Source organism: Topomyia yanbarensis, chromosome 3 (assembly GCF_030247195.1).
Source record: "Topomyia yanbarensis strain Yona2022 chromosome 3, ASM3024719v1, whole genome shotgun sequence".
NCBI lineage: Eukaryota > Metazoa > Arthropoda > Insecta > Diptera > Culicidae > Topomyia > Topomyia yanbarensis.
This window is the reverse complement of record NC_080672.1, coordinates 424369692-424390116: the sequence shown is the minus strand read 5'-3', so window position 1 is coordinate 424390116 and position 20425 is coordinate 424369692. Positions and strand designations below refer to the sequence as shown.

Below are 20425 nucleotides of genomic sequence, written 5' to 3'. Positions count from 1 at the left end.
ACAAAAAAGTAAAGTAACGATAGATGACAGTCAAACGCACAGCATGCTGCGATGAACGCATTGAAACAATCACAAATATGTACATACAACGTAAATGTATACGGACAGCTTATTTCCGATACAGTGCTTAGTTTTACAATCGGGGCTTCTGGATTTGACAGTGCCAAGATGGATCTTCTAAGCTTCGGTTGGATGAGCGGGCCAACGAGGGCTACTGTCACGGGGGCTACTGCGATGAATTTGGGATTTATTCCTGTATGGGTAGTATCGTTTTATTTGTTATGTATTGCAAGCTGACAAAGAAGGTGTGCGAATCTAGACCGATTATTTTGAAAAATATTGTAGCCTGGCTCTTATATGGTCAACGTGCCTCCTTACTTTACGGTATAGGCTTTGTAAGCAGAGATGCTGTCATCAAAACTCTCGCACCTGCATACAATAGAAATGATAAGGTTAGCACCCGGAGCATACGTCACCAGTCCAATCTTAGCCATGATGATTGACAGTTACCTTGGTGATCTGCTGGTTCTTCCGTTAGTTGAAAAAAAGGAATAAATCAGGCGTCCCCCTGGTGCATCGAATTTCAGATGGTCTGTACAAGGTGGTAGGAGTCCCTCTTCCAAATTCATAAGAAATACGTACGATTTACATGCTTTCTATTTGTAGCTTAAAGTATACGATATTTTTACGCAAATCACCACATTTTTTGGCTGCCGCACGAAAATTGATCATACAGATGGCTCGAAAAATGATACCAAAGTAGGCGTGGTAGTATTCGCAGCAGTTTCCAACGATCGATTACTCTTCGAGTAATATGCATTACATTATGGACATATCCGTTTCTGAGGCAGACACCGTTAGTCAAAAAAGTTAGGAAAGTGAAATGGTACGACAAGGTGAAGTGGAGAGGAGCGCCACCAGTTTGCGACTGGTGCGTGGTAACCATAGAGGTCCGTCATGTTATTTTTCAGGATGCATAACATCCATTGGACGATTCTGCCAGTGGCTCAAAATGCTCTAGAAATTCTTTGATCGTTATTATTTTGAATTGTAATTCATACTGCAGTGTAAAATTTAAAAAAAAAAAAAAGTGCCCTGGAGTGTCGTTAATAAACAGTAAAGTGTCGTTAGTAAACAACAAGCACTGTCATAGCTCTCTTAATACATTATCTCACTATTTAGTATTTTTCGCAGTGACAAATTTTATATCCTAGACAATTTTTTTTTTGCATTTATTTGACTATATCATATGTTAATATTTCACTTAAATGGAACAAATACCAATTGTATTTTCTATTTTTCTTCATATTTTTAATTTTTTCGTGAATATGAATGTGCTTATTTTTTAATTCGTCCCATTTTTGTCCCACCATTTCACTCTGTCCCAATTTTTCGTTTTGTTAATAGATTTCTGATTTTTTCATGCCCGTGTTTCCATCTTTTCGTTTGTTTATTTTCACTTCGTTTTACTTATTTTCTCAATTATTCTTTTAAATTTTTTTAACTATTCTTTATTTCTATTTCTTCATTTTTTTTAACCTATTTTGGCATTTATTTTTCTGTTTGCCATTTTCTATATTTTTCGTTTTTTCCTTTTATTTTGATTATGAAGGTTTTCTCTTTCACCTTCGCCTCTTTTTTCAGGTTAGCAAAATCTCTAACCCTGTGTGTTGGACTGGGAATCGAACTGCGTACAAGGTAATCGATTTACCAGCTACGCCAAACTATGCTATTGTAAATGTTCTCCACGTTTTCATGTTTTCCATTTGTCTATTCGATTCTTTTATTATACTTTTATTCAAGCCGTAACCTTCAAATTTCTCCATATTTCGTCTCTCTTTTATTTGTCGTATTTATCTCTTTTCGTTTGTCCTATTTTTGCAACGCATTCCATTCTAATTTTTGTTATGTTTCATATTTTGCTTTATTTAATATGAAGTATCTTGGTTCTTTAAACTCATAAATTAAAATAACGAACAGAAAAAGTGTGATATACGCTATCACAATATAAATTCATTTTTCTAATTTTATACATTTTTTCTGCTCGTTATTTCAATTTAAGAGTTTAAAAACCAAGATACTTCATTCTCAACATTTTTTTTATTTCGATTAAAGAGGTTTGAACCTTAGAGTAATTCGTATCTTTTTTGGGTTAGAAAGATATCTGTAGAAATATCTTTGACCCTATGTGCAGAGTCCGAATTTAACCCAGGTGAGGTGTGCACAAGGCTTACATTTGTAAACTACGTTATACTCGATCCTAAACATTTCTCTTATTCTCAATTTTTCTATTATTTATATCCATTGGTTTTTTTTTGGTTCAGTGTATTCCTACCGATTGGTTGTTTACATAAATCGCTCCAACTATTTTTACTTTTTGACGAGATTTGTGAAGTGTTTATCGTTCTTTATCGTGTTAATCGATTCAGTATTTTGTTTTTAACATTGTTATTGTGCAGTGTAAAAGTGTCTCCTGTTTGCTTTTGTGTTGCGAAAAAATCAGCGAAGAACGTAACTGAGTGAACTTCTGTGACTTAACCACCAAAACTTTCCACCGAACGCAGCGCCATCTATATTTCATTGTTCGCATTCTCAGATCGGCACACATGGCAAGTGCATGCGATCACTGTGCGAAAACCATCAAATCGGATGACGACTTTATTGAATGTAAGGGTTTTTGTAAAAATGTGGTACATATGCAATGTGGGAAACAACTTAACAAGCCGTTTTTGGAAAAACTTGCGGAAAACCCAAACTTATTTTGGATGTGCAATGAATGTGTCAAGCTGATGAAGTTTGCTCGCTTTCGCGACACCGTTTCTTCACTTGGATGTGTTATCGCTGGGAAAATGGATGACGTCTGTGCTGAACTAAAGGCCGAGTTATCCAAAAATAACCAGCAAATTTCGCGCCTGGCTAGAAAGGTTTCAACAGCTACTCCAGTCCGGCCAAACTCCGGTACCACCTCAGAAACGTCGTCGCGAGGATGGCCCTGATCCGAGCAATATTCTTGTTGGTGGTCGAAAGCTAGTCGATAATAGCAACATTGTTACGGTTCCACCTCCCGCGCCGTTGCTCTGAATGTATCTTTCCCTCTTTCATCCTAGCGTTAGCAAAGAGACTGTCGAAAAAATGTCTAAAGAAGGACTAAATTGCAACGAGGAGATAAAGGTTATTCCGCTTGTTAAAAAAAAGGCATAGACGTCAGTACTTTGAACTTCATATCCTTCAAAGTTGGAGTTCACCCAAAGTACCGTGATGCAGCTCTTAATCCTGACACATGGCCGCAAGGCATACTGTTCAGGGAATTTGAAGACAGCCGTACCCAGAACATTTGGAGCCCGCCGACTGATTTTCCACCGCCTCCAGAAGAAGCATGTACCTCTCTAATGCAACCCGGCCCATCAATGGTCCTGCAGAGGACTCCGCAACAATTGGCCATGCCACTATACCAAGCCACACCGCCCTTGTGAAGGAGTATCGATGCCGATCGCATACTGGGATGCAACGCAGTTGGTACTATGGAAGCCCTCGATCCCACCGCTACAGTCGAGCCCTTGCCCCCAGCATTCATCAGTCGTCCCGGTCCTGTATGTGTGGGTGGGGAAAGGGTCTTCCAAGCCGCCTTTCTCGGCAAGTATTATAAAAATTGTAACGATACAACGGTTGAACCGATTCACGCTTCTAGCTCATCGTACGACTCTCGTCGCAAGCTGCTACCACCCCGTTCCTGCTCTCCGCATTCCGCCATCGGGTTCCAACGCATACTGGGACGCACCGCTGCTGGCACTATGGAAGCCCTCGATCCCCCCGCCACAGTCGAGAACTTGCAGCCAGCGATCATCAGTCGTCCCGGTCCTGTGTGTGGGATGGGTGAAAGGGTCTTCCAACCTGCCGCAAATGGCAAGTATACATCTGTTCCGAACACGTCAAGCGCTGATGTATTCTTCGCTTCCAGTTTTTTGCCTTTTGCTCCGACATCTTGTTATCAGATGCCAACCATTTCTCTCGACGACGACGATAGTCTATTTTGGGGCGCGACGCAGTTGATTCGGGATGCCTCGAATCCCTCACCACAGTCGACCAGGCGACCGTGAAGCGTTCCGATACTGTTCGTGGGATTGACGAAAGGATCTTCCTACACGGCAACATGGCTTCGCTCTCTGCTGTACCTGATCCGTCCTCCAACAACATCGAGGTTTACTACCAGAATGTTGGTGGCTTAAATTCATCAACGGACAGCTATTTGCTCGCTACCACGGGTAGCTGTTACGACGTTATCGCCTTGACCGAGACGTGGGTCTTTGGTTCAACATTCGATGTCTACCGCTGTGACCGCAATGCCCTCAATAGCCACAAGACATCAGGCGGCGGTGTGCTTATCGCCGTTCGCCGTGGTATAAAAGCCCGAATGATCAACGATGACCGGTGGGCGAGCTCCGAGCAAGTGTGAATATCAGTGAAACTTGCCGATCGCAATCTGTTCCTGTGTGTTGTGTATTTTCCACCTGACAGAATTCGTAATTCCAGCCTGATCGATATACATCTTTCCTCCGTTTCTTTTATCGCCTCGATCGCCGCCCCGCCTGATGATATCGTTATACTGGGCGACTTCAACTTACCTGGCTTGACGTGGTGCCAAGCAAGCAGGTTTTCTACGATTGGATATCGAAAAATCTGCGCTTATTAACAATGCCAGTTGTATTTTGGACAGATACAGCAGCGCAACTCTTCGACAAATTAATAATGTCACCAACGAGAATGGACGTACATTGGACCTCTGCTTTGTAAGTGCCCAGGACTGCGCTCCGTACTGCTGCACTGCACCGACTCCTTTAGTCAAGCAGGTGCGTCATTATCCCCCACTACATCTTGTATTCGCTGGTAACCTAGGAGTGAATTTTGAAAACGTCTCAAGCTCTATCGTCTACGATTTTAAAAACGCTGACTACGACAGCATCGTTAGCACGCTGTTGGATATAAACTGGGACGAAAATATTAACAATGACGACGCGAACGAAGCAGCGATGACGTTTTCTAGTATTCTTAGCTACCTTATCGACCGCCATGTACCAAAACGAACAATTAGTCCCGATGAACACCCTCCCTGGCAATCAACCGTCCTTAGACGTTTAAAATCTGACAAACGAGCTGCATTTAAAAAATTCTCGAAGTATAAGACACTTGCATTACGAAATCACTACTTTCAACTCAACCACGAATACAAACAACAAAGCAGACGCGCCTTTTTTAGACACCAGCGAAACGTCGAGCGTCAACTGAAATCCAAGCCCAAGTCGTTCTGGAAGTATGTTAACGAGCAGCGAACGGAATCCGGTTTGCCATCTTGTATGTCGTTTAATGGAGTTTTAGGCACCGACACTAAGGAAATTTGCCGACAAATTTTCAAGCGTTTTTTCCAACGAGCGCCTGCCACCACAACAAGTCGCTGCCGCCGCTAATTCAACTCCTTCTCTAGGACGAACCATCAACCGAATTTGTGTCGATAATGCTGCCATTCTTGCAGCAAATGCCAAACTGAAAGCATCTTGTTCCCCGGGTCCAGATGGTGTTCCCTCGATTTTTGTCAAAAAGTGCATCAGCGGGCTTCTTGAACCACTTCGGCGAGTCTTCGAGCTATCACTCACTACTGGTACATTCCCTTCGTGCTGGAAAGCAGCGCACATGTTTCCAGTTCATAAAAAGGGAAACAAATCGAACATTGACAATTATCGGGGAATCTCGTGTTTAAGTGCTGTATTAAAACTGTTCGAGCTGGTTGTGTTAGATCCTATTTTCTTTCACTGCAAACACTACATTGCAGATGACCAACACGGTTTCATGCCTAAACGATCGACAACGACAAACCTGCTCTCGTTCACAACATATGTAATGGATGGATTCGCTGACGGATTGCAAACCGATGCTATTTATATGGATCTATCTGCGGCCTTCGACAAAATCAACCATGATATCGCAATAGCGAAGCTGGACAAACTCGGCATTCATGGACAACTTCTGCGCTGGTTTCGCTCCTACTTCGATGGAAGGCAACTCCAAATCAGCATTAAGGACTGTCTATCTGCATCATTCTTCGCTACATCCGGCATACCACAAGGAAACCATCTCGGTCCAGTAATATTCCTCCTCTACTTTAATGACGTCAATTTCACATTACAAGGACCCCGCCTTTCTTTCGCCGACGACATGAAAATTTTTCAACAAATACGGGATAAAACCGATGCCGAGCTTCTTCAGAGGGAACTGAACAGCTTTAGTACGTGGTGTGATCTAAACAGAATGGTTTTAAACCCGAGCAAATGCTCAATCGTTACGTTCACGCGGAAACGCCAACCGACTCAGTTTAACTACCATTTCTTCGGCTCGAGCATTCCAGGACAGTCTCATATCAAAGATCTCGGAGTCATCATGGATTCGGCATTAACATTCAAACCACATACGTCATACATCGTGGATAAGGCATCAAGACAGCTTGGGTTCATCTTCCGAATAGCGAAAAACTTCAGGGACGAAAAGATGTACGCAGTAGTGACAACATACAATACTACAACGAATTTCACATAACTCGCCAAAAGGCGGAGTTGTACAGCAGAGAGATAAGTACTTTATTTTTTTTCAAATTTTAATTATTTGCGATATTTGTTTTCATTTTGTTGTTATATTTCTGTATTTTTTCTCCGTTTATGATTTGTCCAGCTTGTATTCTTTATATTTTCTAAAATTTATTTCATTTCCATTTTAGGAGAGGCATTGAATTAAATGTGGGGTTTCAAAAACTCTATTCAATTTCGCTTATTCTCATGAAGAGGTATTGAAAACAACTTCAACCCTAAGTATATTAAAATCTGGGACTTTCACCGATTCACTAAAATAATAAATTAGCCCGATGATGCTTCGACTAGCTTAACAGTATCCAGATTAGAGAAAATAATTTATTGTTTTGCACACCATGTTTGTGTTGTACATGTTATAAATATTTGTGAAAAACGATTTTTTCAAATGAAGCTCTAGATGATTGCTTGGCATGCCTTGTCAAAACAATCAGAGTGTTCCTAGAAAATTTTCACCGTCAACATATTTTCCTCCGTTGAATTATTTTCTCACACATTTCAGGTTATTTGGAACTTGTTTTTTTAGAAAATCATTTTCATTTCATTCATCTATCTGTCTATCTCTTAATTTGACCGGAGAGTGCCACTTACTTGTTGGTAAATGGTAATCGTACAATCAACTATGAAAAGACTTTGATGTCTTCCATGTACAAATTGTCTCTTACGAGTGGAGAAGCATACCTCAACAGAGCAATTTATGCGTACGCATGGTTATCACAAACTATGTAAAGCTTTGAAACGACTTAATCCTACTTCTACGATACACAAGCGAAAGTGCTTCACACATTCATTATGATAACAATTTTACACAATTTTGCCACCGGGAGGAACAGGGATTTGTTGGCAAGGCTCGGGATTGGTTGATGATATGCGATTGGGTGTGTAGTTGAAGGATGAAGGGATGTCGATGATACGACATAAAAGTTGTTGACTGTGGGTTTATGCTAGCAGGATGAGAGGCTCAGTATATCATACTAAGCCCTAACTAGAAATGCACACATGATTGAAGACAAGTTGAAAAGAGCAACTAACAATGGATTTATCGATGATTAATAATATTTTCGGCTGCATCTGCAACAACATAAACCTACTTTTATCTAACCGAATAATGTTTTAACTTTTCACTTTCTCTTACGTTCGAAGGGACAAACTCTACACATCGTTGATTGGCAGTTGCTCATAGCAATTCCCTAAAGTCCTATCGACCCAATTCTCCCACGTTCAATAGACTGGTCTAGGGAAGTAAAATTTGGTTTGGCCGTTTGGTCCACCAGATAAAAATATGTGCTCCGAAGAGAAGTTACATGAGCCTTCAATGGGAATTCAAACAGGTGCGAATGACAGAATGTTCTGCAATGTTCCGAAATGTTGCATCCAAGAACTCGACTCCACAGCTTACACAGCCCACACGCAGAACCGAACCGTATTGAATTAAATAAAGCTCGCGACGTGAACTTTACCAGTTTGGCTGCGACACATTCCGGCGATGATGTCCTCCAGGTTCGTGCATCGTACCAATTGACGACGGACTTTTTACCGGTATAGTTTCCCTTTGACTGATCGGTTTTTGCAGTTTGGTTCCGGTATATGAGTGGAATTTTTGTTTGTGATGCAATTGTATTCGGGTGGTACCAAAAACTTGCATAAATTGTTATTTTAAACCTTATAATGTCATTATTTCATGTTTGAAAAAGATAGTGAAACTAAACTAATAATTTGATTTAGCAAATTGTGAAGAATGCGAACAACAACAAAAAACCCCGTGAAGAGTTTAATCCAATCACTGATGAAAATTCGAAAAAATACTGGTCGCAACATACCCATCGAGTTTGGCTTGTCTGGCTCCATAGGCTTTGCACGGTGAATGCATTCAAAATTGAATTCGTTCGTTCCAGTGCACCATCGGTACTGTGCCGAGGGTGGCGACGATGATGGAACACACCTAGAAATCATGCAAACAGAATACAAAAAAAAACTCGTTCATCCGCCAATATCCCGTAACTGAGCTGGGGTATGAGCAGATGCGTAACAACGTCATCGAAATAATCATATTATTTGGATTCTTGATTATTAGAGCGAACATTGACGAGTTTACCCCCACCCCTCCCCCTTCGTCATTACGGGATGACTCAATATGTCAGAAATAGAAATGAATAAAGGGATTTTTTGTCCATGTTGCAAGTTATCTTCCATAGAATGTATGTAATGCAATTTACACCCGGAATTGGTGCTATGGAAAGTAGCTTGAAAATTTATGCTCAGTTCTTCGTTGTGGATACTAACTGATGTTCGGCGGTAGTAAAACCGTTTCGTATGCTTACTGTTCCTAATTAATATCTTCCGTAATAAATAGCAAATAATAACTCTACTCATACGCTTAACCTGAACTACGAGTGTAAAAAAAATGCATCGAAAACAAGTAAGCAACCTGCAGTCAGTCGCTTTCCAACATCATCGACGGGTTCTGCGAGTGGACAACCGTACGGCGAAACCAGCCCGGCATGTGGACTCAGCACTAAGCATCACAGGATTAAAGTCTTATCATCCTAAGTCTAGCTTTCATTCATTCGGTCATTTTTTGTTGTTGCGCGACGTGTGCTGTCCTCCAGTGTCGGTCGGTCGGTCGGTCCATCCGCCCGCCAGGATGACGATACCAGCCAGCAGGGATTCATTCCACATTTCTCGAATCAGATTGCAGACATCATTTTGGTGGCCAGGAAATACGTAACATCATTGAAAGACTCTAAAAGCTTGTGATTAGTTAAAAAATAATTTTGGTGACGTTAGGACAAGTTTAAAAGTACGATCCCCGTCTTTGTTGAGAGAAAGGGTCGTTCGTTTCCGATACTAACATGTTGCGAAACCTCCAAATACTCAATCCCTTTTTAAAATCTAAGATTTGGTGATTTCAGAAATTCACAAGAATGTGGCGTAATACCTGAATGGTTTCCAATATGTGCGCAAAAACATGATTAGCTGGGACGACAAGTGAATTGATTTAGACTCTGTATACCTTTCTCGTTCTGGATTTCTAACACAAGCATGACAAACGAAACCTGTATGCTCTCGAAAATTCGTTTCAATAGATCAGTGAAAAGTATAAGCATGCATGGTTTGTGCTATGATCTACAGTTTTTGATATGCGATATGGAGTCAATGGCGAGATCCGTATTATGAGTTACGAGGGATTTTATAATATGTGGAATTATAAAAATGCTACTGTCGATGACCTTAGGTCGATTGCAACACTGAGGAAGGAATTTGTCTATTTTTATCACAATAATCAGAGTGCCATATTACTTCAAGGATTAGGATTATCAACTTAGAATTTTACCGTTCAATTTCAACTTTGTCAATATTTAATAAGGTTCTGGAAAAACTCCTAGTCGAAAGACCAATAGATTGCCTCAAGGCAAACAATGTGCAATATAATTTTCAGTTTTAGACTAGGAAACAGCTCAACAACCACTGTTACCGACCTAGTTGATTGCCTTGGTAATGAAATTGACTCAAAATGAAATTGACTGAATTTGACGACATTCTACTGCTCTAGCTCAATTATTACGGTAAAAGAGGTGTGCCAAATGACGTTTTCCGTAACTATTTGAGCAATAGACAACAATTTGTCAAAATAGAAGATGCCTGTAGCTCACGTCACCAGATAAATGTTGGAGTACCCCAGGGTAGTAATGTTGAACCTTTGCTTTTTCTTCTCTACATAAGCGACCTAGGGAAGCTTGACTTGAAACGCATTTCGAGAATGTTCGCAGACGACACTGCGCTTTTCTACCCGTTTGAAAATAGTTAACTGGTTAAAACACGAATTAGAGGATGTTAATGTACTTCTTCAAGGTAAACTGGCTGACACTAAACATAGAAAAAACCAAATATATGGGTTTTCACACACCAAGAAAAAAATTATAAACCACTCTAATCCTATCTACAATTGCAAACCTCTGAAAAAAGTTAACAATTTAAAATAGTTGAAACTGTATCTCACTTTCCCAACACTTTGTGTATATATAATAATTATATCTAACGGAAATCAATAGAAAATTTGATTTGAGAACCGATTCTTAATTCTAAATGAAGCTGTCGAATTTTGATGCAAATTGGCCGTATTTTGAATCAGCTATTAACATGAGGACGGATTTTAAAACAAATACCACATTAAATTTAAATATTTATTTTTAGGACATTCGATTAGTTTTCGACAATAATTCTTAAAAATAACATGATTAATTATATAAGAGACGATATACACGATATTACAGAAGAACGCTACTATTTATTTACATACAGATGGTTTCGAGCTATCGCGGTACTGAGGTGAACTGCATCCTCAATTCTTTGCAATAATAATTGTAACGTTATTTTAGCAAGCTAATTATATTCCGAATAAGAGAAAATATTTAACTAAGATCGCTATTTTACTATTTTTCCGCTCTTCCCGTTATTGTATTGCTCTCATATCATTGGAAATTCGTCGCTGTTGTGCTATCTTATGACAAGCACCATTTAGCACACTTCGAGTAAAATTAAGTAAATGATTTTTAAAGTTTGAGATTGAATATCTTGAAACTTATAAATGGTATGAACAATTCAAAGAAGACAATTGATGTTTCTATCTATTCTGTATCAATCTCTCGAATATTACGAAGATTGGTTGGCTATGTAGCGAAGTTTTACTATAAATGTAAACAAAGGTCGCACTCACACGTGCCATAGGTGTGTATTGATGACAAAATTTGTATGGTGTGTCATAATCGTGCATGGAAAAATTTCCATAGAAAAATATCATCAATTATTAACTTTAATTCATATCTTTGGCTTTATTTGGTCTATAAACAATCGGTGAAATGCATTTGTGTGGCCAAATATGCTATATTTTCAGCTTAAAACTGCATTTTTCTCTCAATTCGTGTATTTTTGTTTTGGTGAACAGGCAAGTAGTTTTGTTTTCTGACGGGAGTTCACAAAAGTGTCATTAAATAGCCTTAAGTTATGCGATTAGTTGGTTTTCAAAACGATTTTACTGTTTTCGATTAAAAAATCAGCAAAATCAAAGAAGAGGGCATTTTGCCCCCGATGGAGATTTAAATTTAGCAAAAAGTGAACTATTTAGTAGATTTTTGATATACAGTACGACAGAATATTGAACTACGGTATAAATAGAACTGGAATGCACTGATACAATAGTAAAACTAGGGTTCGTCGCGGTATTTACCGCACCCGTACCGCAAAATCTGCGGTGCGGTGGGACACTTTTTCCAGCAGATGCAGTGCGGGAAAGAGCTTTTACCGCGCGGTTTTACCGCAACCGCACCGCAAAAAATTGATTATTTTTATTATTCTAAATTGATAAACAGCCTGCTATTACGAAAGAAAATCTAGCTGTGTCCGAAATATTTTGACGCTATTATTTTTACTACATATTTTGGACTAGTTATTTTATACTTCTAAGTAAAACTTCACAAACTAACCATTTCAAATACATAAAATGCAAGATCCAAATAGAGACAAAATTATTAGATCATTTAAAAACAATAAATTTGTACTCTTAAATCCAATTTAAAAGTGCATCACTTCTCCCGATTTCTGTTGGTAATCGTGGAATTATGAGTCGTTTTCGATATGCATTTTACAATTGCGAATTTTGACTAATTTAAAGGAATTAGGGATGAACAAATTATGCTGGGACTTAAACACAACCCAAAGAATATAATTATCTTCATCAAACCAAACGAATTCGGAGTAATTCGCAGTATAGGATACAAATGTATGAAAGGTTTCAAAATAAGGAAGTCCAAATTAGGATGACTATTCTATCATTCGTTTATCAACATCGTATTTCTATCTTCTTTGATTGCTGTGTAAATTCCATGTGAATTTTTCTGCAGTCAATTTTATTGGACTCTCTCAAAAAGTATGCTACATAACTTTTTTTCGCGTACTTCCATTCAAATTTACTATAATTTTCTACCAAATTAAGTCCTAATATTTTTTAGTTCAGACTATTTTGTAGCTTTTTTTAAGTTTTTTTGACAAATACCACATAGTTTGACTGCCGTTCACTTCAATTGAAGTTTTTGCTATTGGCTCTTTGGGAAAATATTAAGAAAAATACATTAAATGCTTGAACTTTCGAACTAGCCTTTAGAAAATTACACTTTATGCATTTTTAAAGGGAGCAATCTTAGTTTTTGAATGAGAATACATCTGTTTCTTGAAAAATGCGGAAGTTAGTTTTGGGATATTTTGTCCGTAAAACCCCCTATTTTTAAAAATTATTTCTGCTGTATGCTACAAATCATACATTTTTTGCAGTTTTTCTAATGTTCAACAATTCTGTACCGTTTGAGACCGGACACCTAATTAGATGTAGGGGAGCCCGGGGCTAGTTGGCGGTTGGGATAAGTTGGCGGAATCCCTTATTCTCTTTTTCTATTAGACATATAACGCTGCCTATTCTTGTGTACCTCAAGTTATGTGAAACCCGATATCCAATGTGTTTTGTTGCAAAATGATTTGTTTGGTGGAAGTTGTGGGTGATATTGTGTTTTCGAGCATACCAAGTAAATTTTCTAAATTTTAAATACTTTGCGTTATTTAGGGTGATTTTCAATCTATTTCCCGAATAATTATATTTTTCGATAGCGCGTGAAAAGAACTTTCAGTATCCGTATAGATATTACATCTATTCAAAAACAAAAGTTATTTTGTAAAAAAAAATTAATAAAATATGCGGTTGGGGCAAGTTAGCAGTACTATTTACAGTGCAAAAAAGTCATCAAAAAATTTTATTTCTAGAATTCACTCCAAAGTAAGAAAATCTTTTTCTTGTGTATCTCGCCAATGTAGGAGACATTTATTCCGACCAATTGCATGAAGAATTTCGAAAATTTGCTTTTGAATAGGGAGTACGCGTCAAAGTCAAAATGCCGGGAACCGGGATATTGAAACTGAAATATAATAGCAAATGTCGGTTAATATACAGTTTTCTCAAAAAGACATTCAACACGTTCCTAAAGGACCCATGAAGTAGTTGCATCTTCATTTGATTGCTTAGTTTTTGGCGTATTCTCACACACAGCCAACTTACCCCGGGGCCGGGGTAAGTTGGCGGGTTTTCCGCGTCACATATTTTTGTCTTTAAAAATGGAGACAATGCATCATAAACTTTAAAAAAAAATCAGAGATGTTGCCAACAGTCTGCTCTTTCATGGCGCGTGTTCTATTTTGCAAAGCGGTAAAAATTGAAAACTGAAAACACCGCCAACTAGGCCCGGTCTCCCCTAATGTATAGAGCAATTTTTTCGTCAAATATGGCGTCGTTCTTATTGATGAAATACAATATGTTTTTATTTCACGGTATTAGAATATATGCGCTACTATATAGAAGTACTGGTATTTCGACTTCAAATTTTTTGGTGAAATTTCTTTAAAAATCAACGGTGGTTTTACTACGTAAATGCGAAAATCATCCATTTCATTTTCATATGTCAAAAACATTGAAAATATGAAAATTTAAAGAAAAAAATATGCAACTTCATTTCTTATTACATTTTTATTCCCCTTTTTTCAATTGTATGAAGGGGTGCTAAAATAAAAGTTTTCCTATTACTGCAGTAGAACGTTTTTGAATGTATAATGTTTGCCCTAAAGTGAACGGAATTTTATTAATAGAAAATGCAAAAGTTGATTTTTTCATAAACATTACATTCTGAGGAGTCTCTTAAAGTTAAATTTCGTGTGAATAAGAATAACCTTTTATTATATATTGTTACACAAATGAACAATTTTTCAACACTATTTTTAAAAATAGAAAAATTTTACCACATTACCGCGCGGTGCGGTGTGGTAAATAAAGTGCGGTTGCGGTAAGCGGTGCGGTTTTATTATTTTTTTGCGGTTGCGGTGCGGACAATCCATTTACTGCCCACATCCGCACCGCGACGAACCCTAAGTAAAACAGTATCATAAGAGCTGAAAATCCATTGTTTTTTGTTTATTTCTCGAGCTGCTATTGATGTACGGTTATTAAACTTTGACAGTGTATGTTTACTATAGCGGACTTTCAACTAGTGTTACCCTTTTCTATAAATTTTCCCCCGGAGTTGCGTTTTACCCCATCTTCCCCTACATCTGAGTAACCAAGCAAAATGTCAAAATTCTGAAAACTTTAAAGAGATATAGAGAAAGCAGAACAGCGACGAAATGTTAACTGTGAAGACATATAGTGAAAAAGACTGAAAGAACTCAGGATTCTCGAACACAATGTTCAAGCAATGAGCCTCATAGGTGCTCATCGCTTTTTTGCTATCGAAAAAATGAACTTGATTGTAAAACTTCTGTGGTCATATTCTGTTCAAGTTTATTTACATATTCAAGTAATTAAAAATTACCATATTTAGCTGATCGCTCCCTTAACAGCTTCTTCACAGATTATTCATAATGGCAACGTGGAACATTGTAAGTCTGTGAAAATTCGCTGAGAAAAGTAATTAACTAAAGAAGCAGCATGACTTCAAAACAGGTGGATTTTACAATTAATCATAGCAACCCTGTTTGCATAGCTGCATCTACCATACGAGTGCTGTCGATGGTAAGCCTAGTTTACACTTGTATAACGATGGGACTATTCCAACAGGGTTGCTATGATTAATAATAAAATCCACTTGTTTTGAAGTCATGCTGCTTCTTTAGTTAATAACATTTCTCAGCGAATTTTCACAGACTTACAATGTTCCACGAATGTGTTCAGTTGAAAAATACCTTTAGAAATATATAGTGTTCTCATGAATTGATTGAAGAAATGATTTTTTAAGAATTTATTTTCAATTTTAACCGATTTTCCATACTAATTTCCATATAAACTTTGAAATTTTTGGAGGGTCCGTAAACACAACCGATCGGTACCAAAATTTGCACAATTACTAAAGGCCATAAAAGGAATCAATAGAGCCTGGTGGAGCTAAAAGTCAAAAATTGAACTAGTCTGGCGTACACCGTTGATGCCCATGACAATCTGACGTGGAACGCGGCAGAGCACTTTGTATGGTGTTTTCCCGAGTTCGCTATTTCTATGACAGTATGACAGAATTAGGTATTCTACTCCTACACTTGTTTTTCGTTGTTTATGATTATAAAACTTTTGTCCATTTGCCTCTTTTACCAGCTACGAGATTTCCCAAAACTTAACTTTATATTTAGTCGTTTCATTGTGAAAAAACACTTTTTTGCGAATTTTGTTAGAGCTTTGCGTGAAGCGAATTGATCAAAAATTTTGTATATTATAGTGTATCATTTCAATAACATGCTGTAATATTTCTATGCAAAAATATCGACAAACGACTGGAAAAAAACATGATATGCGGTGTTACCAGCCATTCAAAAACTACTTAACTGATTTCTTTCAAATTTTGCATACACATTCTATGTTAAGAATACTTAACCCTTACTCTGAGTTTTTGAGATAATTTTTCGATTAGGGGGTTTTTCCTCATAAAATGGCGGAATTTTTCGTGAAAAACAGAAATTTTTATTTAAAATGGGTAAAAAAACCCTTAAGGCCATTACAAATCTTTTTTAAAAATTATGTCACCCCCCCCCCCCTTCAAAATCGCTAAAAAAATCAGGGGGCAAATAATTTTTTTTTCTAATAACAAAAATTTAAAAAATGTCACGTTTTCCCTTTCTCATGTAGAAAGGTTATGCAATCGGTCGGAATTTCGACTTTTTAACCGAGGCCCCTCTTATACCATTCGGCTCAGTTAGTCGAGATCAGAGAAAGTCTGTATGTGTATGTGTGTGTGTCTGTGTGTATGTATATATGTAATACATATTATGTATATATGTATGTGTCAAACAATCTTCCCGATTATTCTCAGAGATGGTTGGACCGATTTGCAAACTTTGTCTCAAATGAAAGGTACAACCTTCCCATCGGTCACTATTGAATTTTTTTTATTGATCCGACCTCCGGTTCCGGAGTTAAGGGTTGAAGTGTACGATCACACAGCAAATTCCCATATAAACTGGTACCACCATGATGTCCAAATGATGCAAAACATATTAAAATGTGTGCAACATTACTTGGATTTGCGTATCTAGATCGTTAATGACCCATCGAAGTCGCTTTGACCACATTGGCCGCCTATGATGGCTCTTGAGGCCCCCAAGGCCGGTTCCGGGATTACAGGGTGATGAGTACGAGCACGCAGCAAATCCCGATTTTAATATATACGGTGATGAAAGTAAAAAGGTGAATTTTTTTCAAAATGTCACCACAACTGCTTGGATTTGTAGTTCTAGGTCACTAACAGTCATTCAAAGTCTCTGTGGCCACATTGGCCACCACTGATGGTTCCGGAAGCCCCACGGGATGTTTTCAAATGCAGAATAACAGTTACATCGATTACTCACGATACCACGATAAAAGCAATTTTCCCGGAAGAATGGAAAATTCCAAATTAAAAAACTCACATCAGTTTCTCGGAGATGGTTGGGCCGATTTTCACAAACTTAGTTTCAAACGTAAGGTATATTATTCTTATAGACTGCCATAAAATTTCGTTCGGATCGGTTGTATGGTTGCGGAAATACAAAATGAATCGTCCGGTCACATAAGAAATTTTTAATGCCAAATGTCCTTTAAATCCTAAGGCTAATACAGACCGCTTTCTGAATCGTTTCCATTTTAAACGCAACAGGCAGAATCGGTTGTTGCATTTGAAAATTATTTTAAAAGGAAACAATCTGAACAAATCAGACTCCTAGCGATTTATATGTGGTTCAATATTCAATATGCATGAGATTAACCGAAAGGCTTTTGACATTTAAAGATTTCATAGGGGATCGAAGTGTTCACACTGTATTTCCGCAGCCATATGTGCGATTTGTATGAACTTCACCAGATCAAAATGTGCTACTAAACCATTTAAGACTAAGCTTGTAAAAATCGAATAAGCGGTTTTCCAAGGAACCGAACAGACTTTAATTATGAAATATTCCAAGAACCAGGAGCTTGCGAAATTGTCGAGATGGATTCTGGAATCAAAAGGACTTTTTTTTCCATACGTTTATTTGACACGGCATTTGCAAAAGCTTTTTACGCCAGTTTCTTTTTTTACATAGCACGTTACAAAAATCCTTAAGACTAATTTTAACTATACTAGTAGATCAAAAGGACTTTGTCTGACCATCTGCAATCAAGAAGGCTCCTACAAAGCTAAATGTAGATCTTACAAACAATGTTGCCATCAGCACTTACCACAGGGAGAGCCAGGAATCCATTGTCAATGTCAATTTTTGTAGCCTTGAAGTGACAGGAAAGATGGACTGAAAAGTGTGGGAGGATATACCCATAGCGACCATCAAGCATTGGCAACAGGACACAGTTTGAGATATATAAACGAATGAAGGTGGAAAACAGCAACTCGTGTCCGTCGAAGAACCTGATTTGAGGTCATTCTTTTCAACCTAAATGCAAACGAGTTAACGGCAGTACTAACAAGGGCGGGTAATGCAACCATACCGAGGAATGGGAAAACGAGAAACGGTCGCCGGGGGCAATACGACGATCGGTAATCTTCATATAAGTTGCCTCCGAGCTTGAAGAAGAAGTTAAAGGGCACTTAATGACACCGAAAGAGGGAAACGAGCTGCAAGAACCGCTCTCAACAAAGCAGTCAAGCTGCACAAGAAAGACTGCATTGGTGAGCTTTGCCACAAAGCCAACGCCAACGATCGAAATTCTCGAGAAGACGCCTACAGAGTTGGCATGGCAAAGATAAAAGGCCCACCATCTGAAAGGTACCCGGAGAAGTTAGAGGTTACCATCGAAAGGTTTTTCCCGCCACATGAACCAATCTTTGCCGTACAGTGAGGAGGATGATCACGAAGAAGGACCCAGGACCAGGCCCAAACATGGTGCTGAAAACAGCGATACATGAGAACCCAGATACGTCCGATAACTGGAAGCGACAGAAGATGATGTTGCTTCCGATGCCGGGAAAACATAGAGATCTTCCAACGTACAGGTCAATATGTCTCTTGGTACTGTTAGAGAGAGTAATCCTGAACAAGTTAATCAAGTACACGCACCGTAAGAACAGCATGTCATGCAATTCGGCTTCCTTATAGGCTTCCTTGTTTACCCCCTCCCCCTTCAGAAAAAAATTGTGCTTGCACATAATTTTTAAAAAAGACTTATAATGGCCTAATTGGAAATGTATCTCGAAAACTCAACATAGGGGTTAAGTATTTTTTAAGAAATCGGTTGAGTAGTTTGTGAATGGCAGCTAACACCGCAAATCATGTTTTTTCCAGGGACGTTCTACAAAAAGCTTCGTCACCAAGTCGTTTGTCGATATTTTAGCATAGAAAAATTACAACATGTTATTGAAATGATACACTATAATGTACAATAGTTTAGGTCAATTCGCTTCACGCAAAGTTTAAAAAAACTTCGCAAAAAAGTGTTTTGTTTTTCACGGTGAAACCGTTACCCCCCCCCCCCCCCCCTTCCTTAAATTGTTCGCATCTAAAATTTCGCTGGATCTAAAAGAACCTGAACACATAGTTAATTAAAAAGGGTGTATGCATGTAAACATTAGCCAAGCATTGTGGAATTCATCAAGCGTGTGTAAAATCCATCATAAATACGTTTGGAAAACATTATGAATGAACTTCTAGGAAAACCCAGATCTTCCAACCAGAAACTAGATTAGAAAGTGGTAAATATCTCTAATTAGGAAGAATAAATATTAACGGCGATGCGTGTTTTGGCCAATAATGCGGGAATGACCGTTGGAATGATCCAATGCATCCACAAGATCACCAAACAAAGTGCAGAACGAAAGCAAGGTGCTATTACAAGAGCCTGAAAATTGCATTGGTGAGTTTTAAATCGACCGGATGTGTGCATTTCAATAGAGGGCGATACATACGCATAGGAGTACTAAAAAAATCTTCCAGATCCACAATATTACACTATATTCGTAGTGAAGAATGTAAGCGATACAAACCCGGAACTATAGAATCATTCCCCAACTGCCCGGACCATAGTATAATCATATGTTGGCCTCGCAACCCCGACCCTGTCGCAGGCTGCTCCTGGATCCCAACTCGATTCTACTACAGAAGCAATGACAACCGAAAAAGCCTCAGCTGCACCTATTAAGACATTTATGCCCCGGTTAGCAAGTGAGCACTACTAGGCGGATTCAAAGGAACCTATATACCCTTTCCAGACGACTGAAGTATCGCAGTCACGATTCCCATCCCAAAAAAGGCGAAGTAATAAGAAGCCTAAATGAGTTCCAAATGAGCCTCTGCATTGAGAAGACGGCGATAAGAATGGTACACGGACGCCTGATAGCCCTCCTCAAGGAACAAGATCTTCTCGACGGTCACTAGTTCGCATTCCGGAAAGGATTCGGTAGTGGCATTCACCTAAGCTGGGTTCGGAGAAATAGTATAGACTTTCATGCGGACATCACCATCTTAGATTTCGCCAAGGCATACTACCAATTCGAAAGGGGATACCTCAATGATCAAAGTTTCAGGGTAGGTATTGGAGGAAATCAATCGGACCTGTTTCGGGAGACTAACGGGGTCCCCCCAAAACTCAGTGCTGGTAGTTACACTATTTTTGATTGGCGAGAGATCGTTATCTCTTCGACACAGTCCCGAAAGGCATACACGTGTTTGTTAACTCCGACAATATAGTACTGTTAGTTATCGGCAAAATGATGGGTCGTACAAACCTTGAACTAGAAAGCAGCTGTCAC

General features: G+C 38.6%; 1 protein-coding gene across 9 annotated transcripts in view; it reads left to right on the top strand.

Moving 5' to 3' along the window:
• The window catches only part of LOC131692479 (uncharacterized), a 534648-nt gene that overhangs the window by 511426 nt on the left and 2797 nt on the right, over window positions 1-20425 (top strand). The gene's annotated exons all lie outside the window — the stretch shown is intronic.